Source organism: Schistocerca nitens, chromosome 11 (assembly GCF_023898315.1).
Source record: "Schistocerca nitens isolate TAMUIC-IGC-003100 chromosome 11, iqSchNite1.1, whole genome shotgun sequence".
In the NCBI taxonomy this organism is placed as follows: domain Eukaryota; kingdom Metazoa; phylum Arthropoda; class Insecta; order Orthoptera; family Acrididae; genus Schistocerca; species Schistocerca nitens.
The window spans coordinates 100846915-100865870 of NC_064624.1; the positions used below are offsets into that span (position 1 = coordinate 100846915).

General features: G+C 42.4%; 1 long non-coding RNA gene across 1 annotated transcript in view; it reads left to right on the forward strand.

Moving 5' to 3' along the window:
• The first annotated feature begins 221 nt into the window (after positions 1-221).
• The window catches only part of LOC126213174 (uncharacterized), a 45120-nt gene continuing 26385 nt past the window's right edge, over positions 222-18956 (forward strand). The window contains exon 1 of the long non-coding RNA XR_007541101.1: positions 222-308. This is a non-coding gene — a long non-coding RNA (uncharacterized LOC126213174). The remainder of the gene's footprint in view (positions 309-18956) is intronic.

An 18956-nucleotide genomic window follows, 5' to 3' on the forward strand; every position in this document is an offset into this window, starting at 1 on the left:
ATATTCTTGGAATAAGTAGTGTCAACCATCGTTCGCTTATATAAAGGTCTTGAAAGAACAAGAGATATACAGTTGTTGATTTGAGCTCTACTTCAAAAACTTTCCGATTTGACGCCAAAATGCGAAATAAACGTGCCGGCCAGCTGTCGGCTGCTACTGGATGGCGAACGGCGGCCACACAGCTGTTGCCTGTCGTCGCCAACAGATGGCAGCGCGGTAGTCAATGTTTTGCTCACGGCAGTACGTGTTGGTTAACTATGTAGTGTTAACACCTGTATTCAAGATGTCGACCTCTTTACAGATTCATTGTAAGTAAAATATAGGCTTAGTATTATGCATATTCAGTGTTAAAACTGCAATTACACATATCGAGAAGAGAAAATTAGGACTGAGGGGAAAATGACAAATGTAAATGTTTGTTAACCTGTCACAAAATTTATTCCAAACTGCTTTACAGTTGAAAACTTTCTCTTCTTATTGTTAGTACCGTCATGGATATCGTTAATTTTTTAAACATAATTATTGAGAAACATATTAACCCTGCTTGTACAACCAGTACACGCTAAATAATTCTGTAGTCTGTGTGATCTACCTTACTACAAGACAACTCACTTAGGTAGCAGTCTCTTTTAATTGCATCAACAGCAAATTTCTCTGGGAAGAGCACCTCATGAAGCTGTGTTCATGTTCTCTAGACATCAAGTTTTTAGCAACCAAATAAGTAAAAATAACAGCATTAATAACCTCATTATTATGACAATACGACCTATATCTGTCCGTGTTTCTTATATGTTCATCATTTCTATTACTAAAAGACTTTATCTAACTCTAAATATGTTTTAGATGTCTCACATCTCAGCTTCTTAGGAACAGATCTGGCATAATACCCTGACAAGTATGTGAAAACAGGCAAGTATTCCTGAACAGACTGAATTTGTTCCTCACTGAAATCAATTGTACCGTAAATGTTTGTTGGAGGTAAGGTCACATCATCTTCACAGTCAGTTATAAAAGAATCTGAATCTATTCCAACTTCTCCAAGAGCAGATAATGGAATTTTCAGGGACAGCAGGGTCTGAATCCTTACCTTGAATTGAATGTCAAAATCTGTCTCAAGATACCAATCATTGAGATCCTTCCACTGTTCGCTGTTTCCCAAATCTCGCTTCTACAGCATCTGTCTGAACATTTCATGGCAAAACATAGTTAAAATTCGTTTACTCGCTGCAGTACTTGGTCGTTTCTAGACTGTGAATGGTATTTGATATGGCCAAATGTGTGCTATTGGATAATTGAAATGTGTGTTGAGGACGACATTTCCATATATCGAACAATGATGACAAACTTTCTAAATATCTGATATTTTTGTCGTTTGTTTCGGAAAGTGGTTTCTGCAGTGCATCCTTGAAAGGGGTAATCTACCAGGACATCAAACATTTAGAATATTCCACCATGTACAAATTAATTTTGATGAATTTAGCAGTGCTCTAAAAACTTTCAGCAAGGTAATGTTCCTCCAAGGCTAACAAACCTTGATAAGCGATCTCACTGAAACTATTAAGCACAGGTTTGGCATTTTTGTTGCTCAATGTTGCTTTTATAGAGAGCCTTTAAATTAAGTTTGTTGGCAGATTTTATTATCTCTGTATGCACTCCATCATGTAGCTTTTTAACTGCAGAGAACTTGGTCACAAGCAGTTGTATACTTTCTGAAATTGTTTCAAACTGTGGGTACTTTATTTTCTCATCAGTATCTTACTTACAGATTCAGTTGTTTCTGACGCATTTTAATATGTGAACAGAACATAAATCACAAAGATGGGTTTTGTGTCATCACAGGGGTGTTTCTAAAAATTTGACAGTTGAGGAGGGGAATGATGTGGCACGTGTGTTAATTGAAATCTTATCACTAACAACACAGGCTAATTAAAACAAATTGCGTGTAGTCTATGAAATATTTTCTTAGTTAGAGTAAGGAGTTCTTCACCATTTACGTTCCTAACTGGAGGTATAAAAACGTGAGCACTAGTTGCCACGATTACAGAACTGAATCCAGTCTCCAAAATGTTACCTCCTGTGTAGTCCAAATAATGTTTCAAGTGAATTTTGTCAACCGTTAGTGAAACAACATAATCTGATTCACAAAGGAACTGTATCTTCTGTTTTGTACAACAGAAAATTGCCACCTAGCTACTCACCTGTTTGGTGTGTTTCAAAATATGGACTAAGCTTATGCAGTGTATTAGGACAGGGTAGCACAAGACACTTGTGATATTGAAAATAAAATACTACAAAATATAATAAAATATAGCTAATATCTGTAATGTTTCTTTTGTTCACCCATTAAATTCACTTCCTCACATAAGAAATTAATGTTGCTACTTTCAGTTTCTTCAAAAAAATTTACCATATTTTCAAATATCTGATTATGAATAGTGAGTGGTCTGTTGTGAACAATCATTATTCTTTCTGGTGAAATTTCCCAAGTTATCAATAAAGTGAATCAAGTCTTTTAAATGGTTTGCAGTTACTGGGAAACTCCTTGTACCAAGTTTTGTGGTTTCACTTTTACCAACTGCATATCCTGGTCAGTATTTATTTTAATAAAGATCTCACTAAGTTAAGTGATTAATATTGGAATAAGAGCTAATTTTGTTAATATTAAATTTTAGATTAATATACTTACTTCTCCTGTAGTCTATCTATTGAAGATATCGGTTTCCTGACTGTATTTCGATCTAGAAGGAAGTAATTTGTAAAGGCTGGTAGTCGCTAGTTTGTTTACGTTTTTTTGCCGTAAATTTGGCACGAGTGTAGATTTTCGTTTTAGACTAGAGTTATCCCTTCAAATCCTAACTAATTCGATTCTCTCATACAGCGCTTATGTAGATAAAACTTTCGGAAACAAGTTTAGAAGTTCGTATACATTAGTGTTTATTTATGGATTAGTACTGGTCTTGTGCGAACTTATTGTCTGCTATTGTGTTAAGTTTGTCTGTCAAACCATATGTGACAAATGTGCTGTTTGCCATAGAAATTTGAAAGAAGGGGTGCTCAGTGTAGATTGTAAGTTATGGTTTAGTGGAGGGAAGAAAATGAGGCTCTTCGATGGCAGTGTAGGTTATGTAGAAAGGACAGAAAAATCACTGAACATGAGGCAAAAATTTGTGCCCTTAAGGCTGAACTAGAAAACGCGAACTAGGAATTATGTAATTTAAGGGAGGAAAAAGTAGAAAGCAAAGGGCGAAAAAGGGAAACACTTGAAAAGACTCCAGAAATTCAAATAGTAAATCAGTTTGGGTTGCTATCTGAAGTGGAGGAAGGGGCTTGAAAGTAGGTTGAAGCAGAATATTAGCTTAAAGAAGAAAGACAGGTCAGGATCAAATCAGAATAGGAAAAGAAGAAGTCTGCTTATAGGGAGCTCTCATGGGAGGAGTGTGAGAAATTAGGTTCGGGGTACCAGGAAACAAGTTTTGTGAAACAAAGTGCTAGCCTTAGGCAGTTGACAGAAAGATGAGCTATGCAATGACTTTGAGAAGGAAGATCAGGTAATTATAGTTGTGGGAGCAGGAAACACCCTGGCTATGAATCCAAGATACAGTATTAGAAGTGACCTGGATAAAATAGGAGCAGAAACTGGGCACACAAATGTGGCGTCTGTGGAGGTCTTTCAGCGCCATGATCAGCCCTGGGTAAACACTGCTTTAAGGCACGTTAACAATGAGTTGAATGTGCTGCTCCAGACACCGACAAAATCTCACGTAAATGTTGTTCCAGTTAATGCTATTGGTACGTGGGGATACACTACATACAGCCTGCACCTGAATAGGAAGGGGAAAAATAAGTTGACTTCTCTATTAGCACAAATCATAAGGGGGGGGGAGGGGGGGAGGACAGTCACACAAGAGGTGATACCCGTGGTTAATGGGTCCAGGCAGACAGGTTTTTTAGCTTAAAGTCAAAGTCCAGACAGACAACAATCAAAATAAATAGAATAAAAGAAACTTCATGTACAGTAAATAGGGGCAAAGCTAAGGGCAGTATCAACTTACTTCATCAAAGTATCAGGGGAATAAAAAATAAAGTAGATGAGCTATTAGCGTGTTTAGATGGTCTCAAAAATAAGAATGTTATTGATTTACTCTGTCTGTCTGAACACCATGTACCTGTGGGGATGGATAGCATAAATGGGTATAATTTAGCATTTTACACTTGTAGATGTAGGATGGATAAAGGAGGAGTTGCCATTTTTATAAAACAAGGGTATAAATACAAAACGCCGGCCGGAGTGGCCAAGCAGTTCTAGCCGCTATAGTCTGGAACCGCGCGACCGCTACAGTCGCTGGTTCGAATCCTGCCTCGGGCATTGATGTGTGTGATGTCCTTAGGTTAGTCAGGTTTAAGTAGTTCTAAGATCTAGGGGACTGATGACCTCAGAAGTTAAGTCCCATAGTGCTCAAAGAGATTTGAGACATTAAATACAAAACTATAGGAGTAAGCAAATTTTGTGTTGATCAGCACTTTGAGGTTTCTGCATGTGAACTTCACCTAGATAATGTAGTATTGATATTAGCAACGGTGTACAGGTCCCCATTAGGAGACTGGGTGCTATTCATTATAAAGTTTGACTCCCTATTTACCTGTCATACAAAAAGGAGAATTCATTAATCTGTGGTGATTTATGTCTAAACTTTCTGAGTAATTCTGATAGGGAAAGTGAGCTAGAAGTGTTATTAACAACATATAACTTAGAATCAGTGGTCAATCTCCCTAGACGTATAGCACTCCAATAGATAATGTATTTGTACAGACAGAAGATGTAAAAGAAACACATGGTTTCCCTGTGGTAAATAGATTGTCAGACCATGACGCACAATTGATTAACTTACAAAACCTAACAAGGTGTCCAGTTGAGAAGCCATTAAGTAAAAGTGTTAGGTTGCTCAACCTGGTATCTATAGATCACTTCAGAGAAAGTTTAAGAAATGTTAATTGGGGAGATGTATATAATGAGCCAAATGGTAATGATTAATGCAACATATTTCTTGATAAATTTTATCCATTTTTGATCACTGTTTCACAAAGAAAATTACTAAATGTAACACCACAAACTTTTCAAAGAAACCTTGGATTATTACAGGTATTACAATGTCTTCAGAAAGAAAAAGAAAACTGTATGAGGCAGCAAGAACTAGTAAATATTCAGAAATAGTTTTACACTATAACAATTATTGTAACACTCTGAGAAATGTTGTAAGGAAATCAAGAAATATGTATGTTAGAGAAGAAATTAACAACTATGGCAATAAAATCAAATCAATGTGGAATATTGTTAGAAGGGAGACAGGAAAAGTAACCACTGGGGGACGTAATATTACTATTAAAGTACATAGAAGAGTCAGTTTCGAAAAATTTTAGTCAGATTGAGTTTCACCTAACAACCTCTTGTGAAATAAGTAAAGTTATTAAATCTTTGAAAAATAAATGTTCTGTTGGAGTAGATGACATCTCAAATAAGATATTAAAACAATGTGGAGCAATTATAACTGATTTCCCGAGTCACATATGTAATGCATTACTAACTCAAGGTATTTTCCCAGACAGGTGAAAATATACACTTTTCAGCCCTCTCTGCAGAAAGGGGGACACCACAGGTGTCAATAATTATTGGCCAGTATCCTTGCTTACAGAATTTTCAAAAATCTAAGAGGAAGTAATGTACTCAAGAGTGGTTAGCCATCTCAACGTTAATGAGATACTTAGTAAATCACAGTTCGGATTTCGAAAATGATGTTCGACCGAGACAGCAATATACAATTTCACTGTCCACATAATAGAGTCTTTAAATAGTAAAATGTCACCAGTAGGAATTTCTGTGACTTGTCCAAAGCATCTGATTGTGTGAACCATGACATTATGTTACAGAAAGTACAATACTATGGTGTAAATGGAATAGCATAAGAGTGGTTTAAGTGATACCTACAGAACAGCAAACAAAAAGTTTCTTTGTATGGGTCAATTGATTTATGGAAGTTTCCCACTTCATCTAACTGGGGTACAATTACATTAGGTGTTCCACTGTGTTCAATCATGGGGCACCTTTTGTTCTGATATATATGAACGACCTTCTTTCTTATCTGAAACAAGAAGCTGAACTGACACTCTTTGTTGATGATACAAACACCATTATTACTCCGGTAAAAGAATATACATTTCAAAATGATAGAAATAAAGTCTCTGGAAAAGACATTAATTGGTTTCCTGCAAATGGGCTTACTTTAAACTTTGAAATAAAAAACCAGTACACCTAGTTTTCTTCTGTAAAAATTACAGTTACTTCAATAAATATAACTCACCAATAGAAGTCAGTAGAGTGGGTAGAGCATACAAAATTTTTGGGTGTACGTATTAATCACAATCTTAATTGGAAAGTAGTTTAGATCTTCTAAGGCGACTAGGTTCTGCAACTTTTGTGGTCAGAATAATTGCCTATACTGAGGATACAGAAATTAGTAAGATATCATAGTTTACATACTGTCAGTCTCTGATCTCATAGGGAGTAGTAATTATGGGTAAGGTCAGCAATAATTTTAACTGTCAGAGCGGGACCAGTCTTAGCGTTAAGAGACTATACAGGAACTGGAAATATTTATGTCTCACTGTGCAGAAAGGGAGTCGCAGGCTTCGACGGTAGGATTGCAGTCAGATGGAGGTTTCCGTCCTGATCTCGCATTTTTACTCAGATTTGACGCAGCAGACATACCGTGAGCGTGAGTGTCCGAAATTCCGTTCCCATTTGTAACAAAATTTTAACCCAGAGCTGTTTTGGGGGCACTCTTTTTTTTTTTTTTTTGTTACATGCCATCTTAGATGTTCCGTTATTCGATCCTGACGAACTGTAAACTAGTGAGCTGGGGTGACGTGTAGTGACGATGACTTCGGACCTCTGGCAGGTTGCTCGGACAGTGGAGCCAACTGCAGTCAATATTGGGTACTTGTGTGTCCCGTCATAGCATGATACTCAAGTGTGTGGGTCCCATACCAGATAGCATCGACAGCGGCTACTGAACGTATACAGATAAGGGCAACACAAATAATCAGAGGTGTGGCTGACCTGTGGGAGAGTTTCACGCAAGTGTTGAAACAACACAATCGGCAGACACTTGAATAGGGCGCAAGTTATCCCACGAGAGGCCGCTTACGATATTTCGCAGGCGACTGTTAAGTGAGGAGTCCAGAGGCGCTCTCCAGCCACTACGCGTCGCTGCCATAAGGAGGCTGAAGGCAGAGGCAGGCCGGCTACAACACCGAGACGTCTCAGCACTCGCCATTAACGCACTCCGTACGCGAACGGAACGGGAAAAAATGTCGAAATTGTTACCGTGCCAAGTACTCTGCCATGTACTTCACAGTGGTTTTCAGTGTAGTACGGGCATGTAGTTGTGACGGTCAATTTGGTGCTTGTAAATACGTCACGTAAGTGGGCGATTTAATGGCACAATTGTGAACAATCGCGTGAGACATGCAGCCATCAAAGGAAATATACGGCAAATTTCCAAAGTTCACTATTACGTCTCCCTATGCGTTTTAGAATCTGGACGACGTTGATGTATTCTTACCATCGTGTGTGTTGTAATCGCTTGCCGATTCATAGAGAAAAATGTGAATATTAAGAAACTGAAGAGAAAAATGTTTTTGGATGGGGTCCACCTTTAGCAAAACTCTATTTTGTTTCATATCCGAAACGTGTTTCACTACAATTGCAGCATCATCAGTGGACTTTTAATTCATGGCCGTTTCATAAAGAATGTTCTTTGCTATTTGCAATATTACATTTTTTTGAAGAACACATAAAGTTATATATTAATACTTTTTAGTGAGAGATTATTTTTTTATAATGCCTATTTTCTTTCACAGATACAGATCCCACACTGAAAAGCAGTACTCAAGTATTGGTCAAACGACTGTCTTGTACACTACTGCCTTTGTTGATGGATTACATTTCCTGAGGATTCTTCCAATGAATCTCAGTCTGGCATCTGCCTTGTCTCCTTTCTACAAGTAGTTTATCTTTGTAGATCGCTAGAGCAACGAAGTGTATGTAGTGTTGGAGAAAAGCACAGGTCATTGCAGTTCCAAGATGGGTCTTACGAAAGATGCACATAATTATAGACTTACGTTGTTCATGTCAATCTGCTATGGAAGATATTCTGCATGCACGTATTTATACGTTTTTGCGTAACGAAAATATCTTCCGTAAAAATGCACACCGATTCCACAAACAGAGACTTTGCGAAATTCAGCTCGCTCTGTTCCTCCACTAAACATCAGCGCCCAGGTCCATGCCATGGAGAGAGGGAGGGATACAGCAATAGAGTTGCAGCAACAGGTGGGGGGGTGGGGGGGGGTGGAGAGGAAACCAGAGGGTGGGGTGATCAATCCCGTGGACAGTGTAAAGGATGTGAAGATGTTGGCGGAATAAGAGGAGGTGGGGAAGGTGATGAGGCCATACAGATGTAGAGGAAGGAAGGCAGATACGGAAGGCAAGGCAACGTGCATGGCATTCTAGCATTTTGAGAGGCTTATAGACGTCGGAGAGAGGGTGGATATCCAGGCACTACTAGCATAGGAGAGAATAGGATGTATGAGAGATTTGTAGGTGTGGAGGATGGTGTAAGTTTGCAATCCCAATGTCCAGCCAGACTGGTGTTTCAGGAGGCAGAGGTGGGAATGGGCTTTCTGCTGGATGGTCAGGAGATGAGGGGTCCAGGTGAGGTGATGGTCGAGGGTGAGGGCAAAGTATCTCAGGGTGGGGGTGATCTGGATGGGATGACCATAAATGGTGAGGTATAAATCAAAAGAGTGGGTTTGGAGAGTGTGCTAGGACCATTGAAGGGTAGGATAGAGAGGCAGGAACGTGGTGACTTCAGCGTATTGTAGGAGGTGGACAGGAGGAGGTGATTTGGGCATATTGACAGTGTACAGGAGACAGAGGAGTATGTAGAGGATGGAGGTCTGGGGGACGCCAGCAGTGGGATAAATGAGATAGGATTTGGTGGCTTGGAGAGTGACATAGGAAGGACAGCATGAGAGGAAGAAACCGACCAGACAGACAAAATTGATTGGCAGGGCATAGGTATGGCGTTTAGATCGGGATGCTACATGCCATCGTAGGCATTTTTGAGGACGAGGGAAACAAAAAAGGCCCAGCGATGGGAGTTAAGCTGGAGGGAGAGAAGGTGGACGAGGTTAAGGAGTTGGTTGGGAGTTAACTTGGAGGGAGAGCAGGTGGATAAGGTTAAGAAGTTGGTCTTCGGTGGAGAATGGGGGTCGGAAACCTCACTGGGTAAGGGGGAGGTGGTGGTGTTGATGGAGGTGGATATGGATACGACAGGAGAGGATGGATTCAAATACCTTACTGAAAACGGAGTTGCAGCAGATGGGATGATAGGAAGAGGTGACAGCTGGGGGTTTGTTGAGTTTGAGGAATAAGAGGATGCGGGAAGTTGTCGACAGGCTGGGGCAGAAGCCAGCAGAGTGGATGACTTTGTATAGAACCTTTACATATTTTAACTACCTTTTAAATACAGTTCATGTAACTTCTGGCTGAAGTGCGGGTTTAATCTGCTGTCAGTAAGCCCACTTTGAGAGGAGTTGAAATCACAATAAAGAAGGAGACTTTTTTTATTCAGGGCTTTATCACAGTCTAACATAACAGCCGCGACACTCACTGGTGTAAAAGTTATTACCGTTTGACAAGTGGAGCGACACTAGCACTCAAAGCGGCGAGGAAGCAGAACTTAAGATGCCCCGTAAGCATAATCTTCTTTTGCATCCCTTTGCTATGTGATTTAAGAAATATTTGAATAATTTTTTTTCCATCCAAGAGTTTGTGTAACATCAGAAGACATATATGTTTCAAAAAATGATGAGTGGCGTAGCGTGGTTGTAAAGGCTGGGGAGACTCTACGGTTATAGGGAGACAAAAGAGTACAATAAACAATAATTTAAACAAATGAAACAAAAGGCATCAAATTAAACAACAACAACAACTACTACTACTACTACTACTACCACTACCACCACTACCACTACTACCGCCAGTAACAATAATAACAGTAATAATAATAATAACTTGTTCAAGAAACGACGACAAACTCCAAGTAGTGTCTTTTCTATTGCTAACGTGCTCAAACACGAGAGCCGGGTGTTGGACATTGAATTCCTTAAATAATTCTTCACTCGTTTAAGAGTATTCATGCTTCATTCACTGCTTGCTGTTGTTGCGGGTAGGGTCAAAATCAAACGCAGAAACTTCGTTGTTTCTTCATAAACAGAGTCTAAATCATTGCTGACAATGTACTTTAAGAGGATTCTTGTAGATAAGTGTTTTTCTCATCAGCGTATATATTACACAGTTCATTTTCAAGTTTTTCTTGTTTGAAAAAAGGGTACTGTTCTAATAACTGAAGCAGTTTCAACTTTGAGAATTCTTTTTGATAGGTCGGGAAACACTTTTCATTCAAAAGTTCAACAACTGAATTTGGGGAATGTCTTGAAATCTTCTTTACATCTGAACAATTTGCAAATCTCGTAAGCTAGTGCCCTGAGAGATGTATTTTGACTATCACAGAATGATAAGTTGCCATTCAAACACAAGCTGCATTTAATGCATTCATCAACGAATGTTTCCCTTTTTAGTTGTCGTAAGTTTCTCAAAACAGTTCTTATTTCGTCGTGGCAAGCAGTTATACTGACAGATTTTGACTGAAGAACATTAAAGAGATGATCAACATAAACAAAGCACCCTTGGTAGAAGCAAAGCAAGTAGACAAACGTAGTATCATCCATCCGTTGTTTCATTCCCACAGCGCAACTGAAAGATTCTGGGTCCCACTGAGAGTCTATATCATCAATTATAAAATTAAAAACTCTATATAGCTCTGAGAAATTACTAGATATTGTTGAAACTGCCCTGGAACGAAAGTTCCAGCGAGTGTTGCTTGCATATGGCAGTTTAAATCCTTTCTCAGTTAGCAATACAGTTCGTTTCGATGATTTGCTGAAAAACGAATGGATTGCAGTAAGATCACTTACAAACATGTGTACCTGTCGTATGATTTAGGAGACATGTAACAGTACCAAATTCAGATGGTATGCGTAACAATGAATAAACAGCGCATAGGGGCAGAACTGCTTCACCAATTGTTGTAGTCCTTTTTCTCTGCCCATCATTACTGAAGCGCCATCATATGTTTGACTAACCACTTTTCCTTCCACATTCCATTCTTTCAATACTGCATGAATAATGGTTGACAAACTTTCAGCAGTTTTATCTCCAGAAACATCGTAAAATCCTACGAATCTTTCCTCAATTTTGTCTGCAATACAGTACCTGAATATTATACTCATTCGACTCTTGCATGACACATCTAATGTTTCATCAGCTTGAATCGAAATGAAATTGCAGTTCTGAAGTTTAGATTTTACTTTCTCATTAACTGCCAGAGTTATCATTTCTATTACATCATTCTGTATATCTGGAGAAGTTCCTTTAAAGGTTGAAGATGATGATAGATGGTCTCGGATTAACTGCTCTCCCTGAGCTAGTAAACCCAAAAATTCCAGGTAGTTACCTTTGTTGCTGGAGGATTCGTCTTCTCGATGGCCGCGAAAGGCTAGTTCTTGTTTACAGAGAAATACAATTACCTGAATAAGACGAGCCAATACTCTCCTGTTGGATGCAACTTGTTCGTTGTATTTTATTGCTGTCAGAGGAGCGGTTTCAGAAAGGGCGTGCTCAATTCTATTTTTACCCAATAACTGAAATGATTCTTTGTTCTGCAGGTGACGTTTTGATATCTGATGCTTTTGTGCTTTCCTGTCAAAGTTCTTTATTGTAAGAATGCCCTCATTGCACCATTCCTTTCACCACCAAACGGAAGACATATATAAAATATAATCTGTTATTAACTGCATTCGCAGTCAGTCAAGTATACTTTTCGTACCAGGCTGTCTGAAAAGTGCGTTTTGTATGGCTTCACTTAAAACTAAACTGACTATAGGAGTAGGTCGTCGCACTTTTTTTTGTACGTTAATGTAGAAAAAGGCGTCTTTAATAAAAATTCTATTAGGTATTCAGTTGCTGGCTCACTCATGTTGGCGACACAACGAAAATATGCACTAAAATCGCACAGGACTGTCTATGAACACAAACGGCGCGACTGTTCACTTCTGTGTTAAAAGCCAGCATAGAAGCGGCAGAGACTAGTCTCGATACCTGATAGCAAGTGCAGCGCACCGGCCTTCGTGGAAGAGGGGAACTGGAGGGGAGCCGAGAATGCCACTAACACAGCCAGGTAAGGGAAGGGAGACGGAGACTGAGAGCAGTCGAGTCTCAAGCAGGCAGATACACCAATACTCAGGGTGCGGCGCGGGGTACAAAACTGATGTCTTCACACATTTAGAGCTCTTAGTAGAAAGTTGTTTATATTTTTGTTATAAATTAATATTGCATCTTTTTTAAGCACGAATACAGGGGACACTAAGTCTCAAAGTCTCCCCTCACTCTACGCCACTGAAAATGATTCTAAAATAAGTGCAAGTAGGGATAAAACTCATGAATCCAGTGGCAAGCTACAGCACACACGTGATGAAACACTTTTGACGTTGCATAGAACTGCAGCTTACCGCCTTTATATTCACGGAATATAAACACATAGATTCACACTTAAGAAGCACATGCAAAAGGGATCGACGCCCAATCTGTCATTCCGTAGGTCTACTGTGTCTTAGTCATTGTCGTCTGTTGCCACTAGTACGAACTTCATCTTTATATTATTCTATGTGGGGCAATTAACTGCCAAATAGTGTAAACTCCAAGCCCTGAAAGCCAAAAACACTGTCAGAAGTGCTATCATACATTAAATTTGCCTTTAAAGACTTTTCATCCAGTGACGTACGCACTAGTTTATCAGTGTCGGAGAAATGCTGTAACTTCTGCTTTAAAAGGTGGAACATAGTGTCACTTATCCCACATTTTATTTGTATGCCTTCCATATATCTCTGTAATGTGCACACTGATGGAAACATAAAACATTCTGACAAAACCTGTATGCCTGAGTGCTGTAATATAATAAATTTAGAGCGAACAGCTTAGTTTTGTCTTTCCATCTTACACATGGCATGCTAATCTGGTTTTACAACAAGCCAATGGCATCTATTTTTAAACACTGGGATTCTATAGTCTTCAAAATTTGTTTCCCCCTTCACTTGATCCTTTTTATACAGTTTCTGTGACTGTCTGCACTTAAAATGACAGGCACTGTTCTTGTACCATAACAGTTTTTCGCGAAGTCTAGCTATCTGCACAATCTCATTCTCCACACACATTTTATAAACACGAATAACTGCACTTAATTTTACCATTTCATCGTCAACGCAGACCTGTGTTGTCCATTCAGATGAATCTGGCACTGATATATGGAGAGTTGAACCGATTGCTCTTGTGCCATAGGAGTGTTTCACAGCTTTAGACGGATTGTCGAACATTTGTGGCAGTCTCCTCTTCATCATCAGTTGAGATGGCGTATCTGGAATGTCAAACAGTGTGGTTAACTGCATTCCACAAGAGTTTTTTATTCATGAATTGGTTTCTTTCGATGTGCAGCGGACAAAACTCAACATTATTATAAATGTAAATAGGGTCTTTTCTCATAGGCGCTTCTTGTCTGCTTTCACTAGCCATTTACTACTCCTAAAACTAAACTTGTTTTTTCTTTATTGTTACTTCGCTCCCCAGAATGGGGCGGGCTGACAGCGGTACAGTATGCCGCTCTTCAGCCAAGAGTTACAGAAAAAACATAGTCAAATGATAAAATAACACATAACATAGAATGGTATAAAGTGATGAATAAACATGAACAAAAATAGATGAGTATAAACGGTAGATTTAGAAACAAAATAGATGAGAGCCACACACACATACAGAGAATCAACACTGTGTCAACACAAAAAAAAAAAGAAACACCACACTGTGGGAACACAAATGAATGATGCTGGCGACACTGTTGGTGCTGGTGGAACATAGCACTGCATGCGGCACTGGTGTAACACTGACACCACAACGAAAACGTTAAAAATCATGGTACTGAAGGGGACCTACCACCGGGTGAAGGGAGGATGGGAGAAGAAAAGGGGGAGAGACGCTAGGGGGGTAGGAGGCGGGTAGGAAGGGGCAGTGGAGGGGAGAAGGAAAGGTGCTGGAAGCCTGGGGGGGGGGGGTGGAAAGGAAAGAGAAGGTGTTTGCCTGGGGAAAAGGAGAAGGAAGGGAAGGGGAGAGGTAGGGAGAGAGGGAGCCCTGAGTAGGGGGAATAAGGAGGGTTTAGATCTGGTAGGAGGGGTAGATGGAAGTCACAAGGACATCATTTGGGAGGGGGAGTTGGTGGAAGCCACCTTGGGCGAGGGTATGGAGCGTGTAGAGATGGAGACCAGGCAGGACACTGTGGGACAGGCAGGGCAGTGGGCTAGGGTGGGAGAGGATGGGTGAAACCAAAGGATGGAGGGATCCAGTTTGCAGGAGACATATAGGATCTGTATTTGTTCTAGGAACAGGAGGAGATGGGGGATCAGATCATAAAGTATCCATGTGGGGGCAGGAGACGGATGCAGTAAGCGAGGCGGAGAGCATAGTGCTGGAGGACTTGGAGGGATTTCCAGTAGACTGGGGCAGAGATCCAAGTTGGGTGGGCATAGCATAGGATGGGGCGGATGAGGGACTTATAGGTATGTAGGATAGTGGAAGGGTCTAATTCGCATGTTCGATCAGAGAGAAGTTTGAGGAGACATAGGCAGTTACATGCCTTGGCTTGGACTGTGAGGAGATGGGGGGCTCCCGGAAAGGCAGCGGTCGAGGATGATGCCAAGGTACTTGAGGGTGGGAGTGAGGGCAATGGAGCGGCCATAGATGGTAAGGTAGAAATACAGAAGGCGGAAGGAGGGGGTGGTATTGCCTATGATGATTGCCTCGGTCTTTGAGGGATTAATCTTAAGGAGCCATTGGTTGCACAAGGTGGTGAAAAGGTCAAGGTGTGACTGGAGGAGGCGCTGGGAATGTAGGAGGGCGGGGGCAAGAACAAGGAAGGTGGTGTTATTGGCATATTGCAGAGGATGGTGGTGGGGACTGCAGCATGTCTGCCACATATAAGAGGTAGAGGAGAGGGGAAAGGACGGAGCCTTGGGGCACACCTGCCGAGGGGTAGAAGGTAAAAGTGGTGGAGTTGCACATGGTAACATAGGAGGGGCAGTGAGAGAGGAAGGAAGCTACGTTCAAGGTCAAGGGACACAAAGATGGCAGAGCGACAGGAATTGAGGTCAGTGGAAAGGAAGTGTGTCAGGTGGAGATCATCAGCAGAGATGGAAGGTTAAAAGCCACATGGGGTCAATGGAAGGAGACAGTGCTGGTGGAGTGGTGGTGGATGCAGCGGGTAAGGATGGATTCCAGGAGTTTGCTGAAGACTGATGTGAAACTGATAGAGTGGTAGGAGGAGGTGTTGGAAGGGGGTTTGGCAGGTTTGGGAAACATAAGGATCTGGGAAGTCTTCCACAGGTCGGGGTAGAAGTTGGTGGAGAGGATAAAATTATAGACGGTGGCTAGTACTGTAATGAAGGAGAGGGGGCTTCTTTGAGGTGGTGGTATGTAATACAATCGTGACCAGGAGCTGTGTTGCATTTGGTGTGTAATGTGGTGACGATTGGGGTATTGGATCGGTTGGTGGTGTGGCCCCCAAGTACTGGAAGCTAGGAGCAAGTGGGGGGAGAGAAGTGTGAGTGCGGTCCTGGATGTCAGGGAAGAGGGAATAATCAAATCATGGATCATCAGGGATGGAAAGGACGTCAGACAGGTGGGATGCAAAATGATTGGCCTTACTGGTATTGTCCAGGAAGAAGGTTTTGTGTCAGTAGGGCGGTGGACGGTTGACTAGTACTTCGAGGAATTAATAGGCAGTGAAGCATTAAGACTGGTGCATATCTGTCACCAGGCCTGGCGTTTTTTGGCCATGAGCATGTTTCTAATATGGTGGAGTTGCCAGAGGTGGAGGAGTGTATCCCGGTTCCAGGTATGGAAGAAGGAGCGGTAAAAGCGATGGGATTCGTGGAGGAGGAGTATGGCCAGTGGTGGTAAGGTAGGACAGTGAGGGTGGTTAGTTTTGGTGGGGATGTGCACCTCAATGGCCTCCGACAAAGTCCAGTGGAGAAAGGAAGCGGCATGGATGATGTCATCAGGGTGCTGGTAGGTGAGAGGGTGGCGTCCGAACTGGGTATCTAAGGTATCCCAGTAGGCATCCCAGTTGGCACGGGAGTAATCATGGATGAGACTCGGGGGCGGGTCTGGGTCGTGGTCTGAGTGAGGGCGAGGTCTGCCTAGTAGGGTGAGCAGTATGGGAAGGCGATTGCTACCTATAGGGTCAAGGATGTCTGTAGTAATGCCCCCAAGGAGGTTTCGAGGGGCACAGACTACATCGGGACTGGTATTGGATTCTGGGCAGGTATGTTGAAGGAGAGGGGGGAGGTCACCTTGGAGGGTGGCAATAAACCAATGCCACCGCCATAACTGTGTGCATGTGCGGCTGTGGATGTTGAGGTCGGCGGCAATCATGTAGGAGGAGAAGCTGCGGTCTATGTGGGCGAGGAAATCATATGGGATCGGGGTACTAGGGCGGATATAAATGGTGGCACAGGTGACGGTAAGGCCAGGGAAGAAGAGACTGAGAATCAGGTGTTCAGTAGGGTCATCAAAGAGAGGTTCAGGTCGAACAGGGAGATGCCAGAGGTGGCCAATGACAACTCCACCACGCAGAACAGGAAGGGGATTGTTGGTGCAGTGAAAGGTATACAGAGAGGTGTTAATTGTGTGAGTAGGCTGAAGAATGGTTTCATTGAGGATGAAGGCATCCACGTGGTGGTGGGGGAGGGTGTGGAGTAGGAGATGTTTGTTGGTGGGGAGGGAGCGGATATTGCTGAACAGAATACGGTGCTGCAGTCGCACCTTAGCAGGGAGCCTAGGCTACGTAAAACAAATTTTTTTCTTTATTGTTATTTTAACACCTTACATAAAAAGGTCGGCCAGAAGCGGCAATAATACGCCGCTCTTAGGCCACAGACAGTACAAACAGAATCAAGGAAGACATAGAAACACAAAACATAATGGTGGACAAAAACAGTAGACAAAGGAGCAAAAAAAAAAACACAAAGCTATTCACAGGTGTAGAAAAATAAAAAACTGTCAGCACTGACGGTTGAGATGACCCACGTGAATGACGGAGCGTGGGCAGTGAAAACACTGAAGCACTAGCACATGACGACACACACACAGAACTGATGACGATGATCGCCAGTGCGCGAATGTTCACTTGACATGTGCGAGTCTGGGGACTTACCAAAAGGGGAAGGTGGGGGAGCAGGGAGAGGGGAGAGTGTAGATGCCAGGGGCAGAGGAGAAGGGGGGGAAGAAAGAAGCTACAGGGATGTAGGAGAAACCTGGGAGTAGGAGGGGAGAGGAAGGGAGGAGGGAGAGAATGGAGAGAGGGTGCCCTAGGGAAAAACACAGAAAGTGGAAGAGGAGGATAAAAGTTGATAGAAGGGGGAGATGGAGGGGATGAGAGCATGATCAGGGAGGGGAAGCTGGTGCAAGCCACCTACGGAGAGGGTATGGAGAGTGGAGAGATGGAGAGCAGATCGGACGTGGGAATACAGGCACAGCAGCTGCAGGGGTGGGAGAGGATGGGGGATCAAGTTTAAGGGTTGCGTAGAGGATACATAACCGTTTGAGGAAAAGGAGGAGGTGTGGGAACAAGAAGGTCATTGAGGATCCACATGGGGGAGGGGAGACGGATGCAATAGGAGAGCATGTTGTTCTTGGATTTGAAGGGATTTGTGAAAGGTAGGAGGGGCGGAGCTCCAGGCATAGCAGAGGATAGTGTGGATGACGGATTTATAGGTATGGAGGATGGTGGAGGGATCCAGACCTCATGTGCGGCCAGAAAGGAGTTTGAGGAGACGTAGTTGGGAGCGTTCCTTGGCTTGGATTGTCCAGAGATGGAGGGTCCAGCAGAGGCGACGGTCAAGTGTGACGCCAAGGTACTTGAGGGTGCGGGTGCGGGTGAGGGTGATAGGACGTCCATAAATGGTGAGACAGAAATCAAGGAGATGGAAGGAAGGGGTGGTTTTGCCTACATTGATCGGCTGGGTTTTAGAAGGATTGACCTTGAGCAACCACTAGTTACACCAAGTGATGAACCGCTCGAGATGAGATTGGAGAAGGTGTTGGGAGCGTTGCAGGGTGGGGGCGAGGGCGAGGAAGGTGGTGTCATCGGTGTACTGGAGAAGGTGGGCAGGGGGTGTAGGTGGTGGCGTGTCTGTCTTGTACAGAAGGTAGAGAAGTTGGAAGAAGACGGAGCTTTGGGGCACACCAGCAGAGGGGTAGAATGTGCAGGAATCCGTGTTACGAATGGTGAAAAAGTAAACATTAATGGTCAATATAAATGTAATTTGCAAGCAAATCCTGTAGACGCAGTTTTGTAACATGATGGTATATACCTCTCAGGGTCCTTAGGAAACCTAAAAAAAAGACAGATGTTTTATCTTCTTCTTGTTGTTGCTGCAATTTACGCTACCGCTCCCATTTGTAAAAACTATTGTACAAACCAAAATAAACAACTGCTATTCGCTCTCGCTTTCATGATCGCGCTGAACTCAACAGTTTAACTTACTGGCCGCTTGGCGCACTTCTGGCGTAGTAGGCGATAAAACCGAGGCAAAGTGTCGCAACTGTTATGTTAGACTGTGGCTTTATGCCGAATAGCTCGGACCTGCCCTCTGTCGGTGTCGGCTGCGAGCATCTGCCACCAGCTGCTATTCTCTGACGTCAGTATCTTGCACCACGTGGAGCCGCCCTT